General features: G+C 49.5%; 1 long non-coding RNA gene across 1 annotated transcript in view; it reads right to left on the reverse strand.

The window, feature by feature from the left end:
• Window positions 1–7,959, reverse strand: part of LOC144815258 (uncharacterized) — a 438,302-nt gene extending 430,343 nt beyond the window's left edge. The window contains exon 1 of the long non-coding RNA XR_013606922.1: window positions 7,906–7,959. This is a non-coding gene — a long non-coding RNA (uncharacterized LOC144815258). The remainder of the gene's footprint in view (window positions 1–7,905) is intronic.
• Window positions 7,960–8,855: the final 896 nt, after the last annotated feature.

The raw sequence follows: 8,855 nt of genomic DNA on the forward strand, positions 1-8,855 counted from the left end.
TCAGATGGACTTGATGCCTGTGCAAACAGTTGTTCCACCTCAGATTCGTGGTCGGAGTCCTCTCTACCGGATTGAAATAGTTTATCTGGAAGACGGGTACCACTCCTTTTAGGACTTAGTTGGATGAGAGGAACCGTCTTCAAGGAAGAAGCAGTAACCACTGTATAAATGGTAGCTGAGGTCGGGGGAGGACGAGACGTCGATGAGCACGCTGAAGCAACAGCAGGAGTAGTCCGGCCAACCCGAGGAGTTGAAATTGAAGATTTTCCCATCGTAGACGATGATGACTTAGCCGTCGACGGAGCCGTCGACGATGCCGTCGACGAAATAGGAGTCGTCGACGTTGATGTTGCAGCCGTCGACGGAGGCACCGTCGACGGGGGCGCCGTCGACGAGCTCCTCTTAGATGACTTGGTCTTCGACGTCGATATTTGCGTCGACGATTTCTTCGTCGACGGTACTGACTTGACACTCGTCGACAATATCTTAATAATGGACGTAACGGGTCTCGTTTCCTGGGCTGCCGTCGACGAGGTGATCGTCGTCGACGCGGCAGAGGATGACATGGAACAGGTCGTCGTCGACGTAGAGGTGACAGACTTCGTCGTCGTTGAAGACGTCGACGGGCGCGTCGACGAGCCCGTTCACGAGCCTATGCCAGATTTTTTCGTGAAAGGCATGGCTTTGGGCGCAGACGTCAGAGAACAAGGTCCCGTAGACGTGCCCTGAAGCAAATCCTGTGGGGAAATAGTCTTGGAGGATTCCAACAGTCTACTTTTCTTAAGAAAAGGCGATGGAAGCTCAATTTCAGACCCACGTTTCTGAGAGGACTTGGAAACACTTGAAGACAAACTTTCCACATCAGACACCACAGACTCTGAAGTCTTCAACTTCTGTAGCCACAGAAGGAGACGGGCCTCTCTATCTCTCAGAGTCTTGGGAGGAAAAGTGCGACAGTACTTACAGTTCTTAACCTCGTGGTCTGGGTAGAGACAGTAAATGCATTTACTGTGAGGATCCTCATGGAAAAGACGTAGTTTGCCACAAGAAGGACAGGCTTTGAACAAAGATTTCTTATTTGAAGACATTTTGAAGAAATAACAGCTAGTAGAAGAAAACTGAGCAGAGCTCAGGGAGACTCCCTTCACACGACGTGCGGTAGAAAATCTGAGGTCTTGAGCTTCTGAGGAGAAGGTTCTAGAGGGAACTGCAGCCTGATTGGCTGGAATATGGACCAAGACATAATGACACTGATATGTTACTAAGTTGAGTTTCTCCCTTAGGCTTTCTATGGGCCTATTCAGTTCTATGGTACTTTTGAGTTTATTGTATGTTATATATATATATATATATATATTTATATGTATATGTATTGTATAATTATAATAATTTTACTTATGTATACATATATTACTGCTATTTTATGTACCGTGGGACTCCCACTTCGACGACAAGGAATATTCAAGCATGTGAATCTATGAAAGACACCCCTAATACTGGAGAAGTACATCTTCTACCTTAAAAGACCCAACATCACAGCCTAGACTGGCTTTTAAACAGATTCCGCAAGGAGGCTTGGCCTACTTGGGTATCTGCTCTCGTGTCAGAATCAAGACAATAATGTCTGGTAAATGTATGGACGGACCGCCAGGTCGCCGCCTTACAGATCTCAGACATGGGCACATTATTGAGAAAAGCCGCAGTCGCAGCTCTTCCTCTGGTGGAATGCGCCTTGGGAGAAAACCCTAGAGGTTTTTGCGCTAGCTGGTAGGCAAGTTTAATACATGAAACGATCCATCTGGAAATGGAACGTTTTGAGGCAGCATGGCCTGTCCTGGTCGATCCATAGTTAACGAAAAGATGATCAGAATGACGAATCACTTTAGATCTGTCAAGATAGAATTTTAAAACCCTTTTCAGGTCTAGAGAATGCAGAGCCCTCTCAGCTGGAGTAGAGGTGTTGGGAAAAAAAGTGGGCAGTGAAATGATCTGATTTACATGAAAATCTGACACCACTTTAGGCAGAAAAGATGGATGCGTCCGTAGCACCACCCTATTCAAATGGAACACCGTATAGGGTTCTGATGCACAGAGGGCTTGAATCTCGCTCACTCTGCGAGCTGACGTGATAGCCACCAAAAAAGCCGCTTTCCATGAAAGATGTTGTAAAGTAGCTTTGTGAATGGGTTCAAAAGGAGGACCCATTAACTTTGATAGCACCAAGTTCAACTCCCAGGGTGGAGAAGGAGGACGCACTGGAGGGTATACTTTTTGTAACCCTTGCAGGAAGTCCTTGACAGATACTAGCTGGAAAAAAGAGGTTTGAAAAGGCGACCGCCTATAAGCCGTTATGGCCGCTAGGTGCACCTTGATGGAATTAAATTTTAAACCTGCTTTAGCCAGATATACCAAATAAGGAAGAACTGCTTCTTCTTGACATTTGATCGGATCATGAGTATTCTGTATACACCACATATAGAATCTCTTCCACTTGCATGGATACGAATGTCTGGTGGAAGGACGCCTTGCCTCTTTCAGAATGAACATGCAGTCCTCTGGCAATCCTAGATGGCCGTATTGGATGACCTCAGGAGCCATGCTGCCAAGCTCAGTGACGGAAGGTTGGGATGGAAGATCCTCCCGTCCATCTTGGACAACAGGTCCGGCCTGCATGGCAGCCTCTTGTGAGGAGTCACTGACAGATGAAGCAGGTCCATGTACCACCACTGCCTCGGCCAATCGGGAGCAATCAGAATCATTGTTGTGCACGAGTGTGTTAGCTTGCTCACCACCTTCGGAATCAACGGGAGAGGTGGAAAGGCGTACACAAATTCGTTTGACCAGTCGATCAAAAGAGCATTCCCTCTCAAGCCTGGCCGGTGGAACCTGGAGGCGAAGCTTCGGCATTTGGCGTTTTGGTCGTCCGCGAACAAGTCTATGGAGGGACGACCCCAGGATTGAAAAAGTTCCTCCACCGCTTCGTCGTGAAGAACCCAGTCTTCTTTGTCGTCGAAATGCCGGCTTAGAGCGTCTGCCCTCACGTTTTGTTCTCCTGGAAGGTGAACCGCCGTGACAGATAGCTCTCGAGCCAGAAGCCAATGCCAGATCCTCTGCGCTTCCAATGACAACGTCCGGGAGCGCGTCCCCCCCTGCTTGTTCAAGTAGTACATCGTGGTGGTGTTGTCCGTCTGTACTAGCACAGATGCCTCTTGGATTGAGGGGAGGAACGCTTTGAGAGCTAGGTGTACTGCTCTCAGCTCCAGCATGTTGATATGGTAAGTGCTTTCCTTGTGTGACCACTGACCTTGAACCTGCAGGGGGCCCATGTGCGCTCCCCAGCCCAGAAGGGAAGCGTCCGTGATCAGTGTTTGTGCAGGGGGAGGTTGGTGGAACAGGACTCCCACCTGCATATTCTGAGCTTTTGTCCACCACGGAATAGAAGCTCGAGCTGCGTCTGAGATAGTGATGTGATCGTCCCAGCGAGCGGATTGCTGATCCCACTTGTCCTCCAGATCCTGCTGAAGAGGACGCATTCGAAGTCTGGCGTTCGGGACCAGGAAGATGCAAGACGCCATCGACCCTAGCAGGGAGGCAGTTCTGCGCACTTTCTGAGTCTTGCCGCGAAGAATCAGTTGACATTTCTGGGAGATTGAGGATTGTCTCTCCTCCGAAGGAAACACTTTTCCTGCTTCGGAGTCTAGCAGAGCTCCAAGGAAGTGGATCCTCTGGGTGGGCTGAATGACTGACTTTCCGAAGTTGACATTTAGCCCTAGTCTCTGGCAGAGCTGTATACAAGTCCGGAACTGATTCCTTACGTTGACTGGGGAAGGACCTTTCACCAGCCAATCGTCCAAGTATGGATACACGAAGACCCCTCTGCGACGAAGAGCAGCTACTACCACCGCAACACACTTCGTGAACACCCGAGGGGCCGACTTCAACCCAAACGGCAGGACTTTGAACTGATAGTGGGAGGTCCCCACCCTGAACCGAAGAAATCTTCTGTGACTGGGGTGTATTGGGACATGGAAATAAGCATCTTGAAGGTCCAGCGAACACATCCAATCTCCCTTCCTGAGATGTGGATATATTTGGTGAAGCGCCAACATGCGGAATCTTTCCTTCTTGATATGCAGATTTAGCGTTCGCAAGTCCAGGGTGGGCCTGTATTCTGCCTTCTGTCCTTTTTTCTTGACCAGAAAATAACGGGAGTACACTCCTTTTCCCCTCTGAGATACCGGAACTCTCTCGATAGCTGACTTTTCGAGTAGAGTGTTGACTTCTTTTTGCAGTAGGTGCAGCTGATAATTTGATGTAGACATCGGGGGAACTGGTGGAGGCAGACGACTGAAACGAAGACAGTACCCATTCTGAAGCGTAGACAACACCCATCTGTCTTTTGTGATGCTTTGCCACTCTTTCAAATGCTTTGTCAGGCTTCCCCCCACTGGAGTGGTCCACGGCGCTGGGGGAAGAGACGACTCATTGCTTGGCTTGAGCCTTGCCGGTGTTGTTGCCTTGGCGCTGATTATTTCCCTTGTAATTACGCTTGCCTTTATACTGGGACTTTTGCTGACCCTGCTGATCTTGGCTCTTCTGCCAGTTCGGGGTTTGAACCCGCTGCTTTGTAGAGCCCTTGTTGAAGGAGCGAAATTTCTTCTTGAACTCTTTCTTTTTCTCAAGACCCACCGCCTTGAGAGTTTCCAGCTCTGCCTTCATGCGCTGCATTTCCTCGTCTGCACTTGTGCCAAACAATGAAGCACCTGAAAAAGGTAAGTTCAATATACGTGCTTGGGCTTCGGGTTTTAAAGCCGTTAGGCGCAACCATGATGATCTTCTTGCTGTTACCCCATGAGCATACCCATAAGCTGCTAGGGTAGCTCCATCCGCTGCGGCACTTATCACCTGGTTGGAGACTTGACTGCCTTCCAGGATGATTTCCTCAAAGTCCTTACGGTCCTCTGCTGGGAGTTTCTCCACAAAATGTTGCAGAGAATCCCACAGCGAGTGGTCATAACGCCCCAGGAGGGCTTCCGCATTGGCAACCTTGAGAAAAGACGCTGATGTATTGCAGACCCGCCTTCCCCACAAGTCTTGCATCTTACTGTCCTTATCCGGAGGAACAGTGGAGGATGAGGCAACTGCATTGGACTTCCTCGCTGCCGCAATAATCACTGAGTCCGGGGGAGGATCAGCTCTGAGGAATAGCGGATCGTCCTCTGGAGATTTGTACTTTTTAAGAATCCTTGCCGGAGCCGCTTTGACCGTCGCTGGGGTCAAGAAGACGTCCATTACTGGCTCTATAATCCCCGGCACCAAAGGCAGAAGAGGTTTGGGTGCAGACCTATGTTGTAGTGTTTCAAATATTATAGAGGTCTTGACCTGCGGAGCTTTTAAGGTAACTCCCAGCTTAAGAGCTCCCCTACCCAGTACGTCCTGAAAAGTGAAGATATCATCGATTGGAGATACCCTCGTTGAAGGAGAGTCTGTCAGGGTAGGAGAGTAGTCTCTGTGAGAGCGGGTCGAGGAAGAAGTAGAAGGAGTTCTTCGATCTCTCCTTGTGCTTCTTGAGCGTGAACTACGCCTGCCGGTTCGCACCCTGGAGCGCGATCGTTCCCTTTGACGAACTGGGGAGGGCGATCTTTCCCTCTGGCGAACTGGAGAGCGTGATCTTTCCCTCTGGTGTGATCTTTCTCTCTGGTGAACTGGGGAACGTGATCTTTCCCTCTGGCGTACTGGAGAGCGTGATCTTTCTCTCTGACGAACTGGGGAACATGATCTTTCCTTCTGGCGAACTGGAGAGCGTGATCTTTCTTTTTGCCTCACCGGAGAGCGTGACCGTTCTCTAGACCTAGAGAGCCTTTGCTGCAACCGATACGCTGTCTCCTTGTCCGGAGCCCAGTGATGCAGTGGCTTGTACCATCTCGGGGAAAGCCTGACAGTAGGTGATTTATGCTTCTCTGGAGAGTGTGATGGAGGCGTTGCATCCTTTTGCGAATGCCTAGATTCCTCGCTGCCCGACTGATAAATAATCACATCCGGGCCAGAGTCCGAACCTGAGCCAGCCGCAGACTTGGAGCGACCACGAGAGTCCCTCTGTTCCGGCGACCTCTTCCGCTTGGCAGCGTGACTGTCACTCACTTGCGAGCCGTGGTCATCCTCCGCAGCTGAGGCAGACCCAGACGACCTTATAGACTGCTGTGCCACTGTCTGAGGTTGGACCACTGGAGTTCCATGCCTCGACGTCGATCTCCGAGGAGGTGAAGTCCACACAGGCTTCTCCAACGTCGAACTTTGCTCAACTTTCGACGGCGAGTGCCCTGCCGACGCTTGTGAATGTCTCGACGTCGAGCGTCGATGGTGCGACGCCGACGGAGGAAGCTTCGACGTCAAACTGCCATGGTCTTTCGACGATGATGAATGCCTCGACGTCGAATGCCAATGGGTCGTCGACGGAGAATCCCTCAACGTCGAACGCTGATGACCTGGCGACGACGAAGGATGCTTCGAGGTCGAGCTCTTCCTCGACGTCGATGGCCGATGACCTGACGACGGGGGATGCCTCGACGTCGACCGCCGATGACCTGGCGACGACGGAGGATGCTTCGACGTCGAGCGTCTATAACCAGACGGCGACGGAGGCTGCCTCGACGCCGAGCGCCCATGACTAGGCGACGGCGGAGGCTTCGACGTCGAAAACTCTACCTGAGCCTTCGACGACGGAAGTCTCGACGTTGAGCCGCCCTGCTTCAACGGAGACCTCGACGTTGCACTCGATGCTGCGCATCGCCCGGTTGACGGCAGCGGAGTCTTCACTTTCGACGCTGAAGACTTCACCTTCTTCGTCGTTGGAGACCTCGACGCCGATCCCGATGCCGAAGGAGAGCAGGTCGGAACTTTCTTCGACGTCGACCGCTTCATAAGTCTCTTTGGAGACCTACCTCTCTCAGAAAGTCCATAAATCCTGCTTCTTTCTCTGTCCTTGAGAGTTCTGGATGACAAGGACTGGCAGTGGACACAAGATGCTACCTCATGAGAGTCAGGTAGACAGCGAAATCACACAGGATGTGTATCAGACCAAGCCTTCTTATGCCCACAGGCAGAGCAGGTGTCAAAAAGAGCCTTAGGCATTTCTGACAAAAAATTTACCTTTTTAGAGCCCAAAAAAGGTATAACTATATCTCTAAGGTAAAAAACCGTCGAGTGAGATCAAAAATTTGAAGAAAACACCAAGTAATTCTGACAGAAAGTCCAAAAAAGGTGGCAGCTGTTAACCAGGGTCCTGACAGAAGGAGCTGGAAAGAACAACTGATCTAACTGTCACCCCTGAGGCATGATGGGAAGCCTGGGTTCAGGGCTGCCTTAAAGGCACAGTGCCAGTTTTTTGTTGAAAATGCTTTCATTTTCTATGTTATTGCTTTTCAATGCAGCCTGAGACTAACAATGTCTTTTTATGCAATTTTCAGGAGTTATGAGTGGTTTTACTCATTAAAACACAAAATTCAAAGGATAATTGATTCAATTTGTTCTTTCTTTCCTTTATAATTGCAGTACATGTACAAGGTTTTACATTGTGTTAGCCTCTTTTTGGGGCTGCATTGGTATGAGAAAAAATAATATATGTACATACATATATGTGGAGCTAGATATATGTGTTTTTTACATATATATTTTTATATTGTTTCCGGGGTCCCGCACATGGGCGGGAATATTCAGTGCTATTGATGAGGATCCCCTGGAAGAGAACAGATAAACTCGCTTCTCTAAGCTAAAAATGAGATGTGACTCACTCGCAACAATGCCAACTTTATTAGATGCCTTGAGCCCACTCTGGTTAAAAAGGGAACACACAATGTTGCAAACCACTTCATTTAGGGAAGGCCAACATGTTTCATTGTCAAATACCTTATGGCAATTTCATTAGGGCTCGGGGTCAGTCTTCACCTCACTAGTGTTTCATTCTGGGCCTAGGGAAAAAGACAAACAAACAAGACAAACACAGTGCCACACAGTCCGGATATCTCAAAACATTTAAAATGTTACCACGCATGTCAGCTCAACATGTAACATAAATTGTTTAGAGGTCATGGTGTATTTACCAGGTGGTTGCCCTCAGCATTCATACCGACAACCCACCTCGTGGGGGGGGGTGTTCTCCCAATCGTTGGTCACACCAGTGGAGTGGTGTGGCTCACTGGTTAGAGGCGGCAGACCCGGAAGCAGAGAACGGCCCGGGACCAAGGTTCAATTCCCGACGAGGCAGGGTCGTGGACCAGGGTCAGCGGACTCGACAATTCTCGCCTCGGTGCCTACTCTAACCAGGGATCACACTCTGCAACTCTGGGCATTAAGCTTGCCTCATCTCTACAACGTCCCCCCACAGACGCGGGGAATGCCTGGTTTCACCTTGGAGATACCCAGAAGGGACCATCTCACAGGGAAAGCCAGGACAGGTTCCCCAGCGGTCTCCAGCGCCGGGACGCTTACGGGCAGCCGTGCGCTTTACAAGTCCAACACATTTACACATTTACATCACCCCTGTATACACGCACGGCTGCTGCCCGTCAACCTGTGGATATATGTGCTATATTAATTAGAGGACAAAACACTCGTAGCAAGCAGAAAATTCAGATTATTCAACTCTCATCCACTTGTTTGTCCCAACTGATTTGTTAAAAAAAAATTGGGTTATTAAAAATACCAACTGACTTTATGATACACATGATGAAATACAAGTGTTTGTTGGTTGGTAACAAAATAATGATAACCCCCAACGATTCTTGAACCCTTCGTGAGACTTTTCCCTAGTCTTTGCCATCACCCGCCTCTTACATCAAGGAGACCAACACTCTCTC

This window comes from Lissotriton helveticus, chromosome 1_1 (assembly GCF_964261635.1).
Source record: "Lissotriton helveticus chromosome 1_1, aLisHel1.1, whole genome shotgun sequence".
In the NCBI taxonomy this organism is placed as follows: Eukaryota; Metazoa; Chordata; class Amphibia; order Caudata; family Salamandridae; genus Lissotriton; species Lissotriton helveticus.